This window comes from Heterocephalus glaber, unplaced genomic scaffold, assembly GCF_053883595.1.
Source record: "Heterocephalus glaber isolate CG9 unplaced genomic scaffold, H.glaber_assembly_v1.0 deba00001497, whole genome shotgun sequence".
Lineage (NCBI taxonomy): Eukaryota > Metazoa > Chordata > Mammalia > Rodentia > Bathyergidae > Heterocephalus > Heterocephalus glaber.
Genome location: NW_028258320.1, coordinates 59,871,292 through 59,892,895, shown reverse-complemented (window position 1 = coordinate 59,892,895; position 21,604 = coordinate 59,871,292). Strand labels below are relative to the sequence as shown.

Below are 21,604 nucleotides of genomic sequence, written 5' to 3'. Positions count from 1 at the left end.
CTGGGGGCTCTAACAAACTCACCAGGCCATGTCTCAATTCACATCACAACAGAAACCCTTGAAGGTGTCTCCTCTCTGGCCTCTCAATAGTTCCAAACAGCAACTGAAGAAGAAAGCTACCAGTTAGGGCACACACCACCTCCTTGAGCTAACTGAAAACCTGCCAAAAGAAACAGAGGAGATGAGCCCAACATCCAGATAGAGGCAACTACTAACAAGTTTTCTCCCTGATTGGGTAGGGGAGGCAGCAGCAATGTCTTCTGAGCTCCTTTCCATTAGCACACTAGTCTACTAAGGGGCAAAGGACATGGGCCAGACGGCCCTACAGAGAGGTTTCTGGATGTCCAACTTATGAACTGGCACCTCAGCGCGGTAGAGCTGTAAGACTGAATGATGCAGGCCGGAGATTTAGGTCAGTGGTTTTGCTGCCTGCTGCACAAGCACAAGGACCTGAGTTCGATCCCCATTACCAAAAAAAAAAAGAAAGACTGAATGATGCAAAAGCAGGATGTTCGCTGCTCTGAAGACTCCATACACTGCAGTGGACACGGTGGACATCTAGCATAGGGCAATCGCTTTGAAAACTTGACATTCCATCCCCTGGCTCCATTCTGTGTCTGAGAGCCAACCAGAGGAGTGATTGAGAATTAGAGAAAAATAAGAAACTGTGTAAGATGGAAAAGAAAGGGAGTGAGAGAGAAGTATGTTGGATAATTCTCTCCCAATACATGATGGAGCTATATTTGGTATCATGTTATAAATACTCCAAAGTATGTAAAGACATAGGAGACATACCTACAGGTCAACTGGAAAAGGAAATACAAAACATATTCAAATCTTATATTTAAAAATATCCTTCATTTTATTTTTTAATATATACATATATGCGTGAGACAGAAAATATATCCAGTCTTATTTCCCCATGATAAGATTAAGATGATTTTTAAAAGATACAACATATCTTTAATTTTCTTCATACTTTCCTGTATTTTTCCATGTTCTACACAGAGCATGCTGTCCTACAATGGGCACAAGGTTGTGGGGCTCCTAGGTCAGGCAGGGCACTGCCTGGGCTGCTTCTGCTTTGCTTCCCAGACACACCACAGCAATTTTACAAAGAGGCTCCAGTGAAGATGCAAGTTGCTGAGTAATAGCTGCACTTCCAAGGCATGTTTTGAAGTGTCCCTCTTCCCTCAAAACAAGATGTCCCCCTTAGAATATCAATGCAGAAGTTCAAACTGCAACGGCCAACCAACCTGAGAGAGTGGCAAGGGTGAGAGGCACTGTGGGGATTCCTGGGGGCCAGACAGGCGCACTAGATATCCTGGGGGATGCGGAAAGGTGGACCTCTCAGCAGGCTCTAGGCTAAGTTCTTGGCCACGGAGTAAACCACGAAGAATGAGCAGAAAGAAGCATGAAGAAAAGCAGCATGACTTGAGAAGCCAAAAAACCAACTCCACAATCCCTGAAAATCTCTGAGCAGCTGTAGATTTCAATACTATGGATCAATGGCCTACATGCGGAATACTGACCAGGGATGTGAGGTGAACACAGCCTGGTAGTGGCCACTCAGACCAGGTTCTCCCACATGGCCCTCTGCCAGTGACCTCACAGCCCTTTAGATGTTGTAGAAGGCATTTACCAGGATACCTGCTTTGCAATTAGTTTGGCCGATCAGGTCTCTGATAGATAGCAGAGAGAAGCCAATTTTTATTCTGAGAACTTTGGAACCCAAGCAGTGGTTAAGTGTGCCGGGGTTAGGCTGTGAGTGACCCCAGGATTATGTCAGCTCTCAGCTTTCCGTGCCTCCCCCAGGAGCAGAGGGTGGTAGTGCAGTCATGGCTGGGACCTGGGGGAGGGAGGCACAAGGGTGGGGATCAGGTGCCGTATTACATGTAAAGTGCTCAGCCTGGAGCCTGGCACACTGGAAGTATCCCACATTAGCTGTGTTCTTTAACAAATACTTTATTAACATGGCTAGATAAACTGAAGAGTCCAGAGTCCTGGGAAGAAAACAAGCCTGAAGGAAACTGGTTCCATTTTCTTTCTTTCTTTTTTTTTTTTTTTTTTTGGTACCGGGGATCGAACTCGGGTCCTTGCGCTTGCGCAGCAGGCGGCAAAACCACTGAGCTAAATCCCCGGCCCGGTTCCATTTTATTTCAAACTAAATAAACACCCAAACTTCAAAGTTCAAGGGAGATTTGAATTGAAAATGAAGGGGAAAAAAAAGTAAAATTAAGAAAAAAAAAAGAAAATGAAGAATATCACTGCCCTCAAATCCAGCAGGTGGTGTACCTACAATATGGATACTATTCCACAGGGCTGGGGATGTAGCTCAACGGCACTGTGCCTGACTGGCAAGTGCAAGGTCCTGAGTTCGATTCCCAGTACCAGGAAACAAAACAAAAACACAGGTACAGACACTATTTCTAATTTCCTAACTTTAAGAAAAAAAATTGTACTTCTTAGAAACTCATTTTCAAGGCCAGGTATACCACAGAGGTCAGCACCCAAAAAAATTGCAAACACAAGATTTCAATGAAGTCCCCTGAGAGCTAAATGAAGGGAAATTCAAGCATCCAAAAATGGGGAAACCAGGGTCAGGCACGGTGGTGCAAGCCTGTAATCCTAGCACTCAGGGAGCTGAGGCAGGAGGATTGCCCCAAGTTCAAGGCCAGCCTGGGATACATAGTGAGACCCTGTCTCAAAAACAAAAACAAAAAAAAGAAGAAAGAAAAGAAATAGGCAAACCAAAGCTCAGTTCACCCAGGCCTTCAGCAACAAAGAAAACTGTTTTAACAAGGTCCTTTCTACTCCCCACCCAACACAGTCAGCAACACTTCACAGTGGAATAAACCCCCAGCAGCTCCTGATACTACAACAGGATAGACATCCCTTTACATGGGACCAGTGGGCTGAGACCACCCAGTTGTGATGGCTCCGACACAGTGCCACAGTTGCTACCGAGAAGCACCTGGCGCAGGGAGAGAAAAGCCAAATATGCTGGACTGGCCCATGGCCCACTCAGCCAGAGAACCAATCCCAAGCACCAGCAAGTGGACTTTCTAGTCCTTTCATCAACCAAGTACAAAAAGAGCAGACAGCACAGCACTGTCTGCACTTACATCTCAATTCAGCAAAAAGCAAGCTGCAGAACCCCTGAAGAACGCACAGAGCATATAAACATCTATTGATTCATGTACAGCAGTAACTAACACTGAGAGTCCTGGACTAACCTGCACACTATGTAATTACTTGCATTTCATTAGTTTTGAAGGTATAGGCAACCTTTTTGTGTGGCTGTCCATGACAGCATTAATTCATACGTGCCATCCTCACACACATGGTGAACATGTAAACAACACACATGTATGGACTCTTCAGAATGCAGTGCAAGGTGCTTTCTCAAAGAATGACAGCTCAAATATTCACTGTGAAATTACATTCTCAGGACTTGTAATTTTACAGTTCTCACTCAGGCCTGCCAAAGCCATGGCAGTGTACAGACTTCTGCCAAAGAACCATGACGGCACAGCCTATGCCTGTTTAGTGCATCAGGCCCACACCCTACATGTTATTCTCAGAGCATGACTGCTAACAGGCAAAACACCGAGACTCAAAAATGCTCTGTCCAAAGTTTTGTTTCTTCACATAGTTCAGTCAACATGCACTGTGCAAAAACACACAACACAGATGAACAAAACTCTCAAGGGGAGCAGGTATGTTGGTACACACCTATAAGCCCAGCACTCAGGAGAGGCTGATGCAGGAGGATCTTGAGTTCTAGGCTAACCTGTACTATATAGTGAGACCTTGTCTCAGAAAAAGCGAAAACAATAACAAAAACTCACAAGGGGCTCATCTGCTAGTTTCAAAACACAACCAAACCATCATGATGCAAACAACCCCCCACTGACATCTGCTGAGACAGGTGCAGAGAAATGGGACAAGCTACATGAGGGCTATAAAAATGTCCAGTCCTGCAAGACAGCAAACAAAAAATGGCCTAACTCTCAGGTCTTTATGAAGGGTTTCCTCTTACCCAGAATTCCAGTACGAGACTGGTTGAGAAATCTTTGATATAGAACACTGATCATAATAAATACACAGAAACAAATGAATGACACATGAAACTTCAGTGAACTGCAAAAGGAATTAAGGTGAGGAAAATCAATCCTCAAAGGTTACACACAGTATGATTCTATTTACTGAACATTCTTAAATGACAAAATTAAGAAATGGAAAAAGATTAGCTGTCAGGCTCAGGACTGGGATCAAGACAAAAATCCAACTCCAGAACTTTCTATCAGTGAGCTGGGTCTTGGAAGCCAATTACCCCATGTATAACAGTGTATGTCAGCCAGAGGCTGTCCTGGCCACCTAAAGGGGATATGTCTTGTGAAAGGACAACGGGGATATTCTTGAAGTGGCTAACTAGGAATCTACATGTATGATAAAACTGTACAGAACACACGCTCAAATGTGTCCAGGCAACAAAGGGGAAATGAGAATAGTATCAGTGGATTTTATCAATGTCAATTTCTAGGTTACTGTTACCATAATTTTACAGGATCTTCCCACTGGGATGTCCCTGTATTACTTTTCTTCCAACTGCATGTGGATCTATGTTTATTTCAAAATGAGAACATATAAACAGCCAATAGGTCTGTCCAATTTTTTTGGTTTCTATAGTTTGGTTCATGCTAATAAGTAGGGCAATTCGTTTCTCTGGTGGACTGATGCTTAGGTGGACCCACGGGGAGCTGGCCCTGTTGATGCTACCTAGGCCATGGACTGGGATTGGTGTCCTCCGACTCCCTGGGGCACAGCAGAACGCTGAACCCTGACCTTCTCTGCTGGAGCTGGCAAAGATGCCTCCTACGTCAGTTCTTTCCTGGGAACAGGCACGGCTGGCTGGCTGGCTGGCTGGCTCTCTCTCCCCCAGCTGTTGCCTGCCCAGGGCTCCCAGGCTGTATCCGACAGGGGCACCTTCCCTGGTAGAGCAGCCTTAGGGGAGGGGGAGGAGAAAAAAGCAGCCCCAGGGCAGCTTTGTACTGGGTGAGTGGACCACACTGGTGGGCACAACTCTCTAGGGCTCCCTGACACAGCCTGGCTGAATTGAAACTGCAGGCAGCAGGCTGGAATAGGCCATGACCGCCCAGGCTGACACACACAGTTGTATGCTGAGCTGGCCAGCTTCCAACATCCAGCTCGCTCAAAGAAAGTTCTGGAGTTGGCGTGTCCTAGCAGATCACCAGGGTCAAGAGAGCTGCCTGCCCCAGAGCAGACCTACAGCTACACCCTGCTTCATCAGGAGCCCGGGAGCCTGGCTGGTGCCCGAAGACTCCACATCAGCCTTTTGGACCAGGCGGAAGGTCTTCCGAGGCACCGTGTGTGTCTTCCTAGATCCCCCGTGGCCTCCCTTTTAAGGAGAGCTGGCACTGCTCGAACTCCCAGTCACTCCCCACTGATTCAAAGAATCCAAAAGAAGAAAACTGCAGAAATATCTTCCCCATTTCTGCTTTTATTGTCTTCAGGGCCATACTTTTTTCAGTTCGTTCCACAGTTTATCCTTACTATCTCCCAGCAATGATAATGAAAATACCTCCCCCTCCCCCAAATGCACTGTGATGTGCACAGATAAAAAAAAAATTCAATAATAATACTATTTTTCTGGTTCTATAAACCCTTAAATGGCCATTTACTCAAAGAACTGAGCCGCTTTCCAACCACCAACACTGCTCAGCTTCAGAGCTGGGGAAAAAATAACCAGTGCATCTTCCACACGAATAGAAATTATATTCTACATAAATTAAATATATAATTTGATTAAACATGTTTATGTCTTTGTGATGACATTTAAAATAGAAGTAATCATTTTCTTTTTTAAAAGAAAAACTCTTTCAAATATAATTTGAAGCTGTCAAACCAATCTTCTGCTACAGATATTTTAAATGTCACATACCTTCAAAAGGGGATGGCAGTTTCCTTTTAAATATGCAATTCCAAACAGTGCGTTCTGAATCAAGAATGTATTAAAATACACCGCTGGCATTTATCTCGATTTAAGTATGGGCCTTTCCCCCTCCCTTGGGATGGATTTGCTCAGAAGTGCAGCAGGAGGTGTCTCTCCCAGGACAACCTGGAGCAGCTAGTGCCACTGATGCTGGCTGTAATCACAGGGCTCAAAACCAAGCCATACTCCCAACACGTTAAGGGGGCAAAGGTATCTTCTGTAGCTTCTCCCAGTTTCCTCCCAGATGGCTCACTGAACTCTGTGTAACCCAATTTGGGCATAGCATCAACAGCCCAATTGTAAGACAGTTGTTAAATCAGATGCAAGAAAAACTCCGAACTCATTCTCATAAGTCAATGACCTACATATTCAATTGCTTATTCGTCATCTCAGTAGCAAACACCATGCTATATTTAAACACACAGCACAGATCTCTCTCTTCTAAAACGCTTAGAGAGACAGATAAGACTTACATACTCCAGCCTTCCTCTTCTCAACACAAAGAAAGCAAATACCTCAAATGTTTGGGAAACTCTGAAGAAAACAGTGCCGTCTATTTTTCCATTGTTTTGATTTGGAAGTATGAAGTGACATTTTCATAAGCAACAAACATGAATAACATTCCTACTGAAACTGGCCAAGAGAGAAAAAACAGACCAAAAGACTTCAGTGTATCATAGGTAACAGGCACACACCAAGTTTCCAAAAATAAGTCAAGAAAGGGAGGGACTGATGTGAATGTTTCCTAACTACTGTCCCTTGGAACAAGGGAGCAACATCTAAATAATATTGGAGTCAGCAGTGGATAACTTTTAACCAACCAGAAGCCACAGTTTAGGCCACTCCCCACCTCTTGGTATTTCTCCCAATCTAATGACTTAAGTAGTCAGCTCCTTCTGAAATATCAGGACAGAGTATTTAGGAAAGCAACAGAGGACAGGCCCAACCCGGCTGAAACCAAAGCAGACACCTTCTGCCTGGGAAGTGGTGGCTGGACTTGGGCGGACACCCTGCCCCGCACTCCTCTGGACAAGCCATTCACCTGGACTGTGGTACAGTGTGTGGTCTGGGAGAGGGCTAGGATCACTGCACCACAGGGGTTGCTGGGTGACTAGGAAGTCACTCAGCCTCTCAGAGGTGGGACTTCTCATGAGCACAGAAGACTATCACCTCAAAGATACCACGATTTTCTTACTCAATCAAGTCCTAATTCCACTTTAAAATAGGCAGTCATGAAACTTAACAACCAGTGCTGATTCTCAAAAGTCACTGGGGCTTGAAAAATATCCAGAGTGCAGGAAATCAAAAGATGCAAAGGAGGCTTCTCTTTTTTTTGGTTCTGGCAAATTCCCTTGCTTGGGTAGCAAATCCCACTCTCAGGCAGGAATGAGAGGCCAGGAAATACTCTCCACGGGGTCAGCCCCCACAGCTGGCCCATCTGAGGGTGCAGACAGTGAAGGCAGAAAGTCACAGACAGTGCCAGGTGCCAGGTCCCTTGAGCCATAATTTGTTCCTTACCTATGAAGGTTGGGAGCACTCACTTCCTGTGCCTTCACTCCACAGAAGAGACTATCTTCTCTCTCAGGGGTCAATTTTTCTTTATTTTGCATTTGTCATCAAGCCTCTGTTCTGATCATTCCAACACATACACACAACACATCTCTAGACCTGTAAACACAGAAGGTCCCTGACTAATGATTCGACTTGCAGCAGTGCAAAAGCTACACAAACTCAGTAGAACCTGTACTTCGAATTTAAAATTTTCCCAGGCTAGTGACACAAGGTTCAACCCTCTCTCCTAAGGCTGAGTAGTGGCAGTGGGCCTCGGCTCCCAGCTGGTCACAGCTGAGACAAATAATATTTTAGAAGAAAATGGACTTGTACTGTATCAACTGCTCTAGTCCTCAAAGTATTTCAGGTTCTACCCTAAATCAGAAGCTATCCCTCACAGAAATGGCCCTCACAGAATGGCCTCCCCAAAAGGGTCCCTCAACCTTGTGCTTGTAGCTGTTTCCCAGGTTCCCAGGCACAAGCAGCAGCTGTTCGAACCTGACCTGGAAGGCTGCCAGATCTAATCTAAGTTTGTGGCAGAGGGCTTCATGGCCATCACTAGTCCTCAATATGTCTCCCAGCGGCAAATTTCTTTTTAGGATCAGCTCAAGGATGCAGCTTGGCAGACCCTAAACTCAGAGAGGCGCCCCACTCAAGATATCTCTATTCATGGCAACTACCTTGAAATTTGCGATTGTTGTTGTATTTGCATTTTTTAATCAACTCTGTCCCTCCCCCAATCTCATCCTGTCTTACAGTAATCCACTTTCTGCGTCCTCAAAGTACTTTCTCGAAAGCAGGTTAATAAGTAAAATGGAATCCATTCAAGAGGACACTCCAGGAGCCCAATAAAATATGCCTCTAGAAGTAATGGCCCGAGACCTGGGGAGGCTGGCAGCGGTGTCCAGGGGGCGAGAGGCTACAGCACACCCAGCTGCTGGGTTCTTTGACAGCCTGGCTCATGGTGTGGCTGCTCTGGTGACACCTGTCCAGAATACCTACCTAGCCACTGCCCTCACACTTCTAAGGCAAACTAGAAATGCACGTGCTACTGCATGGTCTTCAGGAGCCCCCAAATCAGCTTGTTGGTCATGAACACCAAAAGGTGAACAGAATTGTTAAACAGAACCAGGATCATACCCAGAAGCAACCAGAAGGCCCTAGCACCTCACTCTGGACTTACTTGTATGGCGCTTCATTGGAAAGCATGCTTTTTTTAAAAGCTATTTTAGCTATTTAGAGGCAGGGAGAAGACAGGGAATAATAGAGGGTGGGCAAGTTCAATAATCATTCTGCATAACCAGGAAAATCAAGAAATGAATCTCTAAATAGAGGGCATGGCTGTGTTTTCCAAAACAGGTAATTCCTCAGCCCACTTCTATCTTGTTAGTGGAGGTACAATGGGAGGGAAGAGGTTCCCATCCACTTGGCCTCCCACCCCACTGATCACCCAAGCAGAAAGCCAATACTCTGTTATGTGATTTATAAAACAGTTCTAAATTAGCTGGGTATGATGGTGCAAGTCTATAATCCCAGCTACTTGAAAAGGTGGGCAGGAGGACTGCAAGTTGGAGTAGCCTGGGCAACTTAGTGAGAGCCTGTCTCAAAATAAAAATTAAAAAGATCTGAAGATGTAGCTCAGCACTCCAAAACTGGGGCAGGGGCCATTGACTGCAATGTAAGACTAAACATATACCGACTCTATGACTTGGCAATTCAATTCCATTCCTAAGAAATGTACCCAAGTATAAACATAGGTCTGTAAAAAGATATGTTCAAGAATGATTACAAAGTGAGCCAGGCATGGTGGCACACACCTATAATCCCAGCTCTTGGGAGGCTGAGGCAGGAGGACTGCCGAAAGTTTGAGGCCAGCCTGGGCTACACGGTGAGTTCAAGGCCAGCCTGAACTGCAAAGTGAGACCGTGTCTCAAAAAAAGAAAGAAAGACAGATGATTGTAAGAGCTTTTATCAGAATAGTCAAATGCAGAAAACAGCTCAAGCGTCCATTAATAGGTGAATGGGCACAGGGACAGTGGTAGATTCATTGAATGGAATACTACTCAGGTAGAGTAACAAGCAACTCATATAGGCCCAAACATGTTTTTCCACATATAACACACTGTACTGACTAAAAAAATGATTTAGGCAAAAAAGGCTTATACACTTCATATATACACACACAAATGTATTATATGAAAATGTAGAACAGCAAACCTAATCATGTTTAAACAAAACAGGGCTAGGGATTTAGCTCAGTGGCACTGAGCCTGCCTTGCAAGCACCAGGTCCTGAGTTCAATCCCAAGTACCAAACAAAACAGTGATTACCCAAGTGATCAAGGTGGCTAGGAGAGGAGGACAGCCTGGAAAGGCCAGAAGGAAACGTGATGGCCATGAGGAGTGATGGGTCTGGGATACACGCGTGTGTGCACCTGTTGGAATGCACTGACAGGCACACTTCAGGCTGCCCCATGTTCCTCCCTAGTCCATCCCCACTCCACCTTTAGTTAGGTACTTCCTCGGGAAGGTAAGTTTTAGCTAAAAGGAAAACAAAACAGGAAGAACCATAAACAAGTTGGCCTCAGGTAAGAAAATGCACACTGAAGGATGCAGGGGGAAGCTGAGGTCTGAAATGCAGCCAGGAAACAAAGCTGGTGTGGTGGGCAGAGCCTCGGGAGGGTGTAGGTATAGCTCACTGGAGAGCAGGTCTCCTTCCCTGACTTTCACAGCCAGAAGTTGCAAATCGTAGAAAACTCCAAGGCCTTGGCTAGGGAACCCTTCACTGACACCAGAATGCGGACCACAGAAACACCTGAGAGAACCAAATACCCAACCAAAACTGCACACAGCACCTTACAAGGCAACACACTCTTTCCACGAATAGGTCCAGAATTTCAAGGAGGCCAAGACATTCAAGACCGATTGTGTTACCGCAGGCCCATGAAGCATGAGCTCTCTGTACAGGAAAAGGGCCACAGTGGAAATAAAACCTCAGGACAATGAAATCTGCAACATGCATGTTCCACAGGGTTTTGATGCAGGGAAAGAACAGCCTACACAGGGTTTCTAACCCTCCCTCCCCAAACCACACAGCCTTTTGTCCCAAGCAGCTCCCAAAGAGCAAAGCGATTACCACAGGTCCACTTGGAAGCACGCTGGTAAATGCCATGCGACCTTAACACAGCTGCTATTAAATGCTGTGTCTTCTAAAAGTGGGACGTCTCGATCTGAAGTTGTGTTCCCAGGGCAAGTTACACGCAGACTATATCCACAAGCCTTTCTTATTGCCCAAGAGGCTTTTAAAGTATTAAGTATAGAAAACACACGCAACTTCTCAGTTAAAATACAGTGCATGAACACTCAAAAAGGTCAACACAGCATCCTCTCCATTTTCATTACTGACACTTTACTCAGATGACAGGGATCTATGATAAAAGCACATTTAGAGATTCACTGTGCTGCCAAGACAAAAGGAACAGAAGTATAACCTTTCACAGAATCATAAATGTCTTGTCATTGCTGTTCGTTTTTTGAGACAAGGTCTTACTATGTAGCTTGGAACTTGAGATGCTCCTGCCTCAGCCTCTCACATGCTGAATTACAAGCATACAGCACAACATCCAGCCTAAATATCTTTTGATTTTTTTTTTTTTTGGTATTGGGGAACGAACTTGGGTCCTTACACTTGTGCAGCAGGCGGTGGAACCACTGAGCTAAATCCCCGGCCCCTCTTTTGATCTGAACAGATCCTAAACATCACCAAGAACAGCCCTTCATTTAATAGGATGGAAAAGTGGCAACCTGGAGTGGATGGGGAAGAAAGCCACCAGGCAGAAAGATAGCAGGGAGGGATCTTAATCTGCTGTCCCTGGTTGGAGCTACGGGTGGGAGCAGAGGCTCATTGTGGTGCTGGACTCGAACGCAGCAGCTGGGGCTACCACTTATACTCCAGGAAGGAAGCCACCTTCACAGGCTGCCACACTATAATGTCACGCCCCACGGATGGCTTGATTATCACTATCTCCAAAGTTTGATTAGTAGATTTCCAGGGCCAACTGGCTGAGCCCAAAGTGTTTATTTAGGTACATGTCACATGGCAGATGTGAGGACCTCCCTACCTCCCAAACAAGGGACAGAAGGGAGGGACACAACTACGTGACTCAGAGACTAAATGGGACATATAGGGACTAAGTGGTGAAAGCCCTGAGGTTGAGGGTGGTAAAGAGATGGAGATGCAGAAGATGAGACAGGGAGGGAGGGGGCAGGGGTGGAGTGAGATCAGTTGCTAAATACGTCAACTACCCCAACTCACCGTAGTGGTTATAGCAATACTATCTTCTTTAGAAACCTAAAAGATGTATCACAGCCCAACACAATGGAATTTTATTACTATACCACAAAAAGGATAGAATCAAAGGATAAATAATAGGAAACGGAAGGGGACCAGGCGATGGAGGGAGGGCAGAGGGGCATAAAGAGAATTAAGAGTTATACACATGTATCAGCTCCCGATGAATGTAATCATTATGTACTATAAACATGTATTAGTAAAAAAAAAAAAAAAAATCAGGCTTGTGTTCTTTATGTGCACACAAGTCTGTTCCAGTGATTCAGGGACCCAGGATCCTCCTCCAGCCCCTAGGCATTCTCTGCTGGATATTCCATATCCAACTGACAGTTGAAAGAAGAAAAACTGGATAAGGCACACTCATTTCTTAACTGCTTCTGCCAGGAAGTGACATATTCCCACCCACATTCCATTGGCAGGAGCTACCATGGGGCCTTGGGTGGATGCCTGGTGGTAGCTGTGCCACTCCAGCAAAAAGTCCCAGAAGTGGAAGGGAAGCACAATTCTTCAGTTCACATCTGGCTGGCTCCTCCCCACTCTGTTTCCATCTTGGTGTCTCAGAAGCAACAGTGTACTCCAGGCCTGAGCATGAGAACCCTGGGTTATCTGACCACTTGAGCCAAATCAAAAAAGAGATGTCAAAAACTCCAAATTCATCTGTTAAAATTCTCTTGTCTCCACACAGTCTTGATATTAAACACAAGTCTGGCCACAATTGGACTTTCACAGACCAGTTAAAACATTGAATACAGCAAGGTGCCAGTGGTGCACTTCTGCAGTCCCAGCACTCCGGAGGGTAAGGCAAGACCAACCTGGGCAGTGTAACAAGAACCTGTCTCCAAAAACAAAACAAACAACAAACAAAAACAAAGCAACTGTCCTTTTGTTGAAAAATGCCAAATGCTAAAACCTTAAAGTTTTCACAGTGCTTTCAAGTCCATCAAGTCTAGTACACACCTTAGACCAGCATTTTATGCCTTTTTTTGGTACCGGGGATTGAACTCCGGTCCTTGTACTTGAGAGGCAGGTGGCAGAACCACTGAGCGAAATTCCCCGGCCCTTAGACCAGCATTTTATAAACCACTCAGAGAGAAAAAAAGTTAAGCTATGACACATAATCAGTTTAATGATCCAACTTGATTCCAGAGATGTTAAAATGTTGGAAACCAATGAAATGTAATGCTTTCATTGAAGTCTTCCAATAACTTTGCAAGAAACATAGGAATCATCATCTCACAGATAAGGAAAGGGGGGGTGGTATCCCAAAGGACAAGTGACTTGCCAGCGGTCCCACAGCTGGCAGAGCGGGGGATGGAGGATTCCCAAGGAACCGATTCAGCCGCTGTTGCTCGGTCAGCTCCCCACAGCTGTCCCCTGGTACATCAACTCTCCAAGGGCAAGCCAAGCTCCAACATTCTCATATCCATACAAATTCTGATTCAAATGGCAAATCACACACCTTGAATATATGATATTCTTATAGGCTCATTTGAATAAAAAAACTCCACTAAAATATGGGTTTTCATCTGCATAACACTTTACCAACAAATTCCACGACATTCAAGTGAGAACAGATGATGTACGAAAATATCAAAAACAAGAATCCGATTTGGTAAACAGTGAGCACTATTTTCACATCATCCTAATGAATTTAGTTTCAATAAACATAAATCAAGCAAACACTCTAAAAATTTTAATGGTATGGTACAAAATGAAGCTTAGAATGACAGCTCCAGAAAATGAACTCTTTGCCAAGTAACAGATACCTCAAGAAGAGAAAAATCACAACGGAGAGTCAGCTCACAAGGTATGTTTGTGGCACACGTGTGTGAACTTGGTTATGGGCTGGCTGGCCTTCACTGGATGAAAACAGGAAGAAGAGCTCCCGACCCCTTGATCCTGCTTACACTGCCATGCTGATCCTGACCGTGGGTGTCTGGTGTGTGGATATAAACATTAATAGCAGATGAAGAAGCACCCAAAGGTGACACAGATTTCTGGTCAAACTCCTGCCCAACGCATCCATCTCACTAAGGCCATCAGCATCAAACAGATTGCCGGGAAGGATCAGGACGGTATCTGTGAGTGGTGGGAGGCAGCACACAGTCTCCTCAGACTCCTCCAGAGCTCTGCTCACCTTGCCCATCCAACCTACCTCAGTACGTACCCAGGTTCAAATCTCAGCCAAAGCTTAAGAAAGCAGGAGCAAACCCAAGTGTGCAATGCTGGCTATGTAAAACCAGGACAGGGAAACACATTCACACCCCAGCCAGGTCCTCAGCAGCCGGATATGACTGAGAGCAAGGCCAGCTCTGCAGAGGGGTGTCTGAGCTATCATTTAATCTGAGCCCTTCCTCTTCTCCACCTGAAAACAGAGACTTTTTGTTGAGAGGCTGTAATTAGAACACATTTGAACATGACTGTAAACTATAAATCACTACAAAAAGCCCGTACAGGTCTTTTGAAATCACCTTTTTATGGGGGGCGGGGGGCGGCTGGGAAATAAACTAATATGAACAATTCCATCAGTTGTTTTTAGAAGACTCCCAAAGACTAATAATGACTTCCCTAAAACAGAGGTATAATACCACATCTCCACACTGTGAGCTTTGGAACAGAAAGCCTCATTCCTTTTGAGCCCAATGTGTGGAAATCAGCACCTGAGCAACTGGGCTCTGAGTGTCTAGCCAGCGCTTCCTGGCCATGCCTCCAACACTAGGGCATTGTTACTGTATGAGTGATAAAGTTTGGTTCCCAAAAGAAAGGCACACAAATGCACTTGAGACTCCACAGGCAAAATATTAAACAAGAAACAAAAAATCTGCAGGTAAGATGTTAAAAGCAAATGACTGGAAGTAACAAATTGCAGCACTCCAAAGCCATGTTCTGGAGCTCAGGCTATTTCCCACATGCTACCCTGAGGACGTAAACATTAAGGAGCCCCAACAACCAGGTTAAAACATCTGAATGCTTTAAAAAGTCATTAGGAACAGCCACTCCATCAGGACAGTAATTGTTTGGACTCCCAATTCACAGGTGGGGAGACTGAGGCTCAGAGAGCCTTCTACCACAGTTCCCAGCAACAAAGCAGATGCAAACAGGCCAACTCAAATGCACCCAGGAGAAGCCCACCTGTGACCTGCTCAGCAGGGGCTGACTGGCAGGAAGAAATTGGCAGGAGCTTCAGCTTCTGGTGCAGAACACAGGACCCTTTGCTTTTTCACCACCTTTCAGAGGAGTAAGGGAGCAGCAGTCAGAGCAGTTCTAGCTCTGAGCTTTGGGCCAATCTAGGTAACTCCAGGAAGGAACCACAATGGATCCTGTGGATCCCATCCTCTGCTGGAGGAAAGAAAATCCCACCAGGTGGGACCAACCAGACCAAAGGCTGGGGAACTGCCAGCTGCTCCCACCTCCTGACACCTCACAGTGACCACAGACAACCAGCTTGAGAGTATGGAGAGCTCAGTCAACAAAAGTGAGGCCACAGCACCCTAGGAGTCACCTCAAGTGTGCAAGGAAGACAAACAACCAAGAGGACCAGAGTAGGGCTGAAGCTTCCTCCTATCTAGTCCTCTAGCCCTTACCCCTCCTTTCCTCACCACCCCGAAAATCCAGGCAGGCATCTGCTCTTCAGCTGATCAAGACCTGCGACTTGCATCCCAATATGGTAATGCCAGAGCTTATTTCAACAGCCAAAGACCCGGGGTCTTCTCTGATTTTAAGATTCTGTAAGCAGCAGCTACACAGCATGGCATCTGATGACCCTGGGGTGCTCCTTCCATGCTCTGGCCTAATGGGGAGCCTTTTCTTGTCCCAGGATCACTTGCATATATTTGCCTCCTCCTACCTAGGAGCACTCTGGTGAGAAACCAAGTTCCCAGCACCCCATCTCCCTCTTGCCAGTGTAAGACAATTCCTAGAAACTCCTGCAATCTCTTTTATTTCCCCTCCCATACCCCTGCTTTTTCTTACCAACAGAACACACTGCTTCACCCACTCTAGCCTTTGCAGGCCAAAGACCCCAGCCCAGGGGCTCCAACATGTGAGGTCTTGTCCTGGACACCTTGAGACACCATGGAAAGCTGGTCTTTTCCTGTGAAAAATGCATGTGATTCTCCCTATCTCATCCCTCTTGACTCATGCATTTCTGGGGCTCACCCTCTACCCAGGGATGAAACCCCAGGTGGTACCAACGGCGTCCAGCCCTCAGGCTGTTTCCTAGGTAACAGATGCTCTCTCCTTTCTCCTTCCAGCTAAGGAAGATTGCACTGATCCTAGATTTTCTCCTTTAAGGCAGGGGTCAACAACTTTCCTTCATTCATGGGCAACAGCTATGCTGTGGCTAGGTCCCCAACAGCTACTTTCCACCTGCAATCCCACAGCTACCTTGCCAGCACAGCTATTTACACTTTTTCAGAAGTGACACATCCCTGAAAAGTGACCCTCACCTGTTGAAGGGAAGCCAGTGTATGGACCTATATGACCTAGAGTTGCCTTCCAGCCCAGTCCCACAGGAGGTGTAGCTGTCAGTAAGGTAAGTGTTGAAGGAGCTGGGCAGCCCATGCCATCTCTGTCTCTGCTTTCAGGCTGGGTGGGACCAAGGAAGTTTAGGGCTTCTCAAGTATTCTGTGCCTGTTCCTTCCACCTCAGGCATAAAGAGTGACCTCAGCTGAGGATGCTGGCTAGCCAGGGACTCCTCACCTGACTGTCCATTCGAATCACCTGTAACTTTTAACCTACAGAAGGCAGATCTCCTCCTAGACTACTGACAACCTGTGAGAGTGGGGCTGGATTTAGTTCTTTTCCAAAGGCCCCCAGGTGACTCTCAGGTTCAGACAGGGGTGAGGTTGACAGGGCAAAGGGACACAGGTGGCTGGTGGAGCAAGCCTGGGCAGGAAGACAAGTGGGAGGGGGCCCAGGCTGGCCTCTCACCCTTGCAGCCCATAGCTCACAGCCTGCTTCCTTCAAGAGGGCACTCCTGACCTCAGGATGTGTGGATGGGACCCTCAACACCCTCATACTCCTCCTACTGCCTGGTTCACCTACTTTATTCGCTTGCCCATTGCCCTCCCTCTCTGGTCAAGCGGTCAGCCTCTTGCAGGGAGGACCTGGTCAGGCTTTGTTCAGGTCATCATCTCATTGCCAGTACAGCGTGAGCCTCACTGTCCTCCCATCCTGGTGATGATTCATCAGTCCTCAGTTGAAGAAAGGTCTGTCTCTGTAGTGTGCCTAACAGAGAGGAACAAGGCACTGTGGGAGAAGTGAGCAAGAGAAGAAATGTAGCTCACTGAGCCCATTCTTGCAGGACTCCTGTTGCTAACACCTTCCAAACCTCCTGACTTAGGTCTGATCTGTTCCTAAAACAAATTCCTGCAGAAATGCAATGCACTTAATCATCACTGTGCACCTATTACATGCCAGGGCCTGATGAACTTGAACCCCACAGTGTGTTAAAAGACACCATGCACTATAAATCCCATAGCTTCCAGAGTCCAGAGACATGTAGGGGCAAAGCCATAAGACACATCTTCCCTAAACGGTAACCGGATAGTTTTCTCATGGCTCTGCCCATGGCCTTGAAAGGGCCAGGAAAGAGATTTCACGCTGGCTTTGAGCAGGCAAAGGGGGAGGGGCTGCAGTGAGAAGATGGGTTACTAAGCTTTTCCCTGGGCCAAATCTTTAGCACTGACATCTCTGCCAGGAAAGGAGATGCTTATTTAAGGTCTCATGTTCCTGCTGATTTTACCTAAAAATCTAAATTTCCCATTTGGGTCTTCACACACAGTGACCAAATCCACAGTCTCAGAGCTCCTCAGCCCTAAGAGCCTTTTGGGACCCTGGTGCCATGGGGGCTGGTCCTCAAGATTCCCAGCACATCTGTCTCTGCCACGTTGTCCTCCCCACCCTACAAGGATGCAGCAGGTTCTTTAAGGATGGTAAGCAGGGTACACAACATCAAGGGTCACACACTTTATCTTTTAAGTGCACAATGTGCCTGAGCCAAAAACAAAACAAAAAGCCTTTCCAAGATGCTTTCCAAATTCCTGAAATACACTCGGTGGAAAAATGGAACCCATTTCCTCTTCTTTTGAATCTTACATGGGCTGTGTTTATAATAAAATAGAATAACTTATTTATTTGCTTACCTTACTTGGAAAGACAATAAATTGGAAAGGCTTCATAAATCTCACAGGGAATTCCTTTAAACAAGGACTGTCAGCAAAAATCTGTAAATAACCTCCTGCCAGCCCTGAGCAATCACCTCCACCACACATTCTTGTTCCTTCCTGCGTTTGTACTAATCTTCTAGCAAACAAATCAAATCAAGCACCAAAATGTTTTTATTCTTATGGAGGTAAAGCTCAGACAACACCCGGAGTCTACAGGGGCTGCCAACTCACGCCACCTGGAAGACTCAATGCAAGAAGACCCAGAGGAGCACACTAGGGATACCTCTGCACACCCAAAACTAGCAGTGCCATTCACTATCATTTAAAAAAAAAAACAACAAACCTGGGTTGTTGACTGGCTTTAAAAATAGCACCAGGATTATTCCTAGTAACAACTACAGCATTAATTCTCTCTGAAGCAAACCATCTGCAAAGCCCTGGGCAAACACTTTAGGAAACAAATACAGGTCAGGTTGGGGACAGGTCCTCAGGCCTCCTGCCACCTGGGCCAGGCTAGTGATAACAAATAACAAACCCTCCATTTATACCACTCCTGGAGAATCTCAGTGTCACCACAGCCTCCAGATCCACGTGGTTCTTCTGGTCAAGTTCATTCATCCCCAAGCTTCAAGACTGTCCTGAGTAAAGCTAGACCTTGTGGGGCAGGTCCTATGCCTCCCACACTGACAAGGCTGGAAACATGGCCTTTTGATGGGGCTGATGAGAATGACCTTTGGCAGTTCAGATGGGCAGTCTCACACTGAGGTTTCAAGGACTGTGCTAAAAATAAGGTTAAATAAGAGGCAGAAGGAGGCTTGTGGATAATCAAAAGAACAAGACTTGAAAGAGCTGCAGTAGTCAATTTACATATCAGGAAAAGATGATTACCATTAATCAGATTTCTCCAAGCCTAAAGATTAAAAAAAAAAATCAGACCAACAAACTACAATCCAAATGTAAAACAAAAATGTGTTATTTTCTGCCAAGACCAGCCTCCTGAGCTCCCTGTCAGTTCCTAGAGTCTTGTAACCTGTGACCTTGATTCTTGGGTGCAAAATGCGTGGATTAGGAAAAGAAGGGAAAGCAAAAATTATGAGAAAAGAAAAAAAAAATGGAAACGAAATCCATGTAAATAGGGAAGGGTGGAGGGGGTGAAGGGTGCACAGGTAATGGGGGAAAAAAAAAATAGGAACTAAGATACACCATGTTCAGGTATAAGCACCCAATGATAAATGTAAACGTACTGTATACCTAAAATGTACCAATAAAAGAATACAAAAAAAACCCCAGACATACTTGTTCACATACATTTCTTCAAAGGACTGGTTTTGATTTTAGCCCCAGAGGTTTCCATACAGCACCCAAGAGCCACCAAATGAATCAGTCATCCAGGAGCTGTGCTGCTGTGCAGGTTACTGAGCTCCTTGCTTAGCCCACTGTTGATATGCAGCCTCCAGCCTGTAAGAGGCACATTAACTCTCATGGGTTGGGCCTAGCTGTCCCCCAAAAACCTCATGCAGTCATAGGTGGGGCTTTTTCAGAGGTGGTTGAATTTAGAGTGTGACTGATTCACATGCAATGCTAGGATTAAGGGTGGGTGATTCCTAAAACCTCCCTAACTCTGGTATCCTGGACAACACATAAAACACAAAGAGGCTTGTCTTGTCTCTTGCTTGCTTTGCTATCTTCAGCTCACCATGAACTGTTTCTCCTTTGCGATGCCCCTCTGCCATGTCACCCGGCCTTGGAGCTAGCCTATTATGGACTGAAACCTCTACAAACTGTGAGGTAAATAAACCTTTCCTCCTTTACCTTTGGGTGTTGGGTATTTTGTCTCAGCAAGGAGAGAAAAGTAACTAAGACAATCGCATCTGAAAATCCAAAGTCTAGAATTTTGAGTACTGATATGATAGCACAAGTAGAAAATTCCACACCAGTGGGGCATGGTGATACATGCCTGTAATTCCAGCACTTGGGAGGCTGAGGCAACAGAGTTCCAGACCAACCTTAATTACATAGAGAAGCCATATTTCAAACAACAACAACAAAAAATTCTTTTTCTTCTTTTTGCAGGAGCACCGGGGATGGAACTCAGGACCTTGTGCTTTCGAGGCAGGTGCGCCACCACTGAGCTAAATCCCGGGGCCCCCAAAAGGAAAATTCTAGGGCTGGGGATTTAATTTAGCTCAGTGGTTTCGCCGCCTGCTGTGCAAGCACAACAATCCCCGGTACCAAAAAAAAGGAAAAGAAAATTCTATAAAATGGAACACCGTTTCATGGGCAATATTATTATTATTGCTTGTGATACTGAAGATCCAACTTGGCCTCATGCATGTTAAACAAGAGCTCTACCAGTGAGCCACATCCCCAGCCTCCTTGTACACAGTATTATTAAAAATACTGTATAACGTTATCTTTAGGCTTTGTGTACAGGTGTACATAAAACAAAATGAGTTTTGTGTTTAGACCTGGGGCTCATCAAGATCTCATTATGTATATGCAAATATTCTAAAATCCAAAATTCAAAACACTTCTAGTCCCAAGCAATTCAGGTAAGGGATTTCAGATCTGTACTAGTATGGCAACTCCAAATATTTTTCCATTCCGCCCTGCCCCTGCTTGGGACATTGCTAGTCTTCAATAAACTGTAGCTATTACTATTATTCCTTAATGTAGATCTACTATTCTAGGGCAAAGACAGAAGCCCTTCTGAAAAGGCTCCTTTCAAATGGCGATTCAATCCTTTGCATACCATAATACTACTGTCTTTGTCTCTCCCCTACCACAGACACCCTGAGCACAGCACAGCAGGCCGCTCACCTCACAGGAACAGGCACAGCTGAGTGGCTGTCAACTGCCTTCCATCCAAGTCAGCTACAATGTAAGACCCACCTAAGGAAGCCTCCCCCGCCCACTGTTGGAGATCAGAGTGGGGCCCAAGGAGGGAACTGTGTGTGTGCCAGGCCTGTGGCTGCCGGGCCCACGGCCCTACTATACTCACAGCTGAGTGTTCACAGCTCAAGGGCTGCAGATCACATACAAAGGTCCATGGTTGCTCTCCTTACTGGGAACTGCTGTACTTAACGTGTTTCCTCAGGCCCTATAAGACAGTGAAGCACTTTTCTCCCTGGTTTCTTTAAACAGCTCTGAGGTATATTGATATTAAGAAACTGCACATAGCTAATGTACACCTTTTGACAGGTGTGGATGTATGGGTTAAACCACCACCACAGTCTAGGCCATAAATCTCCTTCAGAAGTTCAGCATTCAACTTTCCTGTAGTAATAAACTCCAACAGCTAGGCAACTTTTTTTTTTGCTGGCCAAAGATTAAAGACAGAATTGCTGCCCTGGTAAAGTGGGCAGTGGTGATGATGCCAATTGAAAACCGCTACAAAGTACACTGGTGTTCACATACCTGGCAACTTCTGCTTGGGGTCTACCACAACTTCCAACATCCACCCTTCCCCCACAGGCCTGTACCCTTCAGCTACTTGCCCCAGCCTCCTCCCAATCTT

The 21,604-nt window shown here is 45.7% G+C and overlaps 1 protein-coding gene across 11 annotated transcripts in view; it reads right to left on the bottom strand.

The window, feature by feature from the left end:
• The window catches only part of Ctbp2 (C-terminal binding protein 2), a 167,296-nt gene that overhangs the window by 123,616 nt on the left and 22,076 nt on the right, over positions 1–21,604 (bottom strand). The window contains exon 1 of one of the 11 annotated variants that reach the window (XM_087185182.1): positions 23–757. The exons of 9 other annotated variants lie outside the window; for them this stretch is intronic. The gene's annotated coding sequence lies outside the window, so the exon portion shown is untranslated. Of the gene's footprint in view, positions 1–22; positions 758–21,604 lie in introns of those variants that run through there. One more of the 11 variants, XM_087185175.1, reaches the window with a different exon arrangement.